This window comes from Adiantum capillus-veneris, chromosome 24 (genome assembly GCF_014529385.1).
Source record: "Adiantum capillus-veneris isolate H3 chromosome 24, ASM1452938v2, whole genome shotgun sequence".
Lineage (NCBI taxonomy): Eukaryota > Viridiplantae > Streptophyta > Polypodiopsida > Polypodiales > Pteridaceae > Adiantum > Adiantum capillus-veneris.
Genome location: NC_140954.1, coordinates 99,006,867 through 99,009,098, shown reverse-complemented (window position 1 = coordinate 99,009,098; position 2,232 = coordinate 99,006,867). Strand labels below are relative to the sequence as shown.

At 33.5% G+C, this 2,232-nt stretch overlaps 1 pseudogene; it reads right to left on the bottom strand.

The window, feature by feature from the left end:
• Positions 1-378: 378 nt before the first annotated feature.
• On the bottom strand, positions 379-1,655 carry LOC147426844 (ava biosynthesis cluster protein M-like; annotated as a pseudogene).
• Positions 1,656-2,232: the final 577 nt, after the last annotated feature.

Genomic DNA, 2,232 nt, shown 5'->3' with positions numbered 1-2,232 from the left:
TAATCAAATGGAACAATGTATATGTTTTTGTCATGTGCTCTCATTGTCCACAATAAAGGCACATATCAATAGCAAAGAAATTTTCCTTAAGCTAATATGTTGAGCTATATATAGTATCTCTATATATAGCTCAACAATATCTTCCCATCCCTAGCACATTATACAACATTTCTAGATTAATTTAGTGTAAGGCTATTACGAGAGATGTCTTTAACTTCTTCAACCAAAACCAAAAATATGTTGAAGAAACTCACAAAGAGAGCATGAAACTTCTCAACAAAGAAGATAAATTACTCTGCATAAAACCATTGCAATATACACAGATAGTACAATTGTATACATCCTCGCCGTCCTAGCAATGAAAGCACGAAAATATTTTCAATCATTGGTTTTGGGAAAGATTGATTCAGGAACTGGTACATTAAGGAACTCACATAGCTTAGTCCACCCCTCCTCCTTCTCAATATCATAAATGAGAAGATTATGAGGTGCCACATATTGTTTTACCTCGCAAGTATGTTCAAGGTATGCCTTAATGCAAGTCTCTCTGTCCTCACCTCAGGCTTACCATTGCATAAATGATTGTAAAGTGCTATTTTCATGCATTTTGTACCCATTGGGGTAATGAATCTAAATATAGCGTGCTCTGGTGCATGTGCAATTGCTACCATTTGTTAGGATCTCGTATATTCAAAATAATCTTGGCATTAGGAAAGATTCCCATCAATTGCTTGTATGCACAAGTTCTAGGAAAATCGGCTATGGAAGCATAGCCATCTAGAAGCTTCTCCCAACATTTTGGATTCCCTCTCCGAAGAGAGAGAAAACAAAGTACAAAATTCAAGTTATACCAATGCAGAAGCAATATGAATAATAGGGAATGATAATTGAGATCTAGAGAACAGGATTCAACAAAGCCTTGCCAGTAATTGAAATAACGACAAGTAGTTATTAGGAAAAGACCAATTATGTGTGATTGATCCTGAAGGCAAATTGGCATAAGGAAATAGAAATTCATAAAATTTGATTCGTCCAAGAAATTTAGTTTCAAGTATGAGTGGGTCAATTTGAATTTATAAATGATATTAAATAACTAAAAATTTTGTTCTTTTTAGGCTGTGCTTACAAGCTAAGTACAACCTCCACATTTTCTTATTTAAAATTTGATATCAACTTGGTTTGCCTAGCCTTCTCTATCATCAACCATCATAAATATTGATCTAGGACTCTTTTAAAAATTAATTGATGGGATGTATGATAAAAATGATGGTACTTGAATTATAACCTTTTCTAAATCTTGAAAAACCTAAACATGGAGAATTTTTTTTGTAGAGTGACTTGACTATATTTGAAGGCTATCATACAAAATTTCGTGCATTTTTTCACTTTAAAATTCAAAATTTTTAGGTGGATTACACTAAACTTGTGGTTTTTTTTTAGCATTGTAAAAAATATGATTCCACTCAAAACATCCTAGGCCACTCTATATCTACACGCATAGAAAGACTTATCTTACCTGTTCTAAATGCTTTAAGAAAGAGACTTGCATTGGTGGGCTTAGTAACATGCATGCCATGGAAGCACGGGAATCCAATTATCTCTAAAGCTTTCATGAGTGACACTGTGCCCGTCTTTGGAAATCCGCATAAGATCACTTGCAATTTCTTCTTGTTGAGCATATCAATTCCTCCTGATTGAGCAAAAATTTTAATAAAAGGTTTACAAAGTTACACAATATACTTGGTATAGAAATTTTGACTTTTATTAAAAATAATGTAAGCTATAAATATTATTTGATCTATCCTTGAAAGAATTTGGGTAGAAATGACAAATCATGTGATTGTTTTTGTGTCTATAAGAGTGAAATTTTAAATATTGCACGGAGTCGGGTTTATTTAACTTGCCAAAAATATTAGACAATGCATAGTCCTCCAATTTCGTGTGGGTGTCGGATCTCCTTAGCAACTACTTGTGTCAATTAGTGTTACAAGGACTTCAAATTTAATGATTGTTCTTGTTTTTGTTTGATTAGGTCTCCCCAATTAGTGTTACAAGGACTTCAAATTTAATGATTGTTCTTGTTTTTGTTTGATTAGGTCTCCCCAATTTTAGTACTTACCTTTGGAGGCTTTAATAAAGCCAACCCTAAGGTATTTTTCTCCATTGGTTAACCTTGCTCTTTGATAGACCATTTCTCATCTGGGCCCCTTTACCATTGGCCCCATGTTGAAA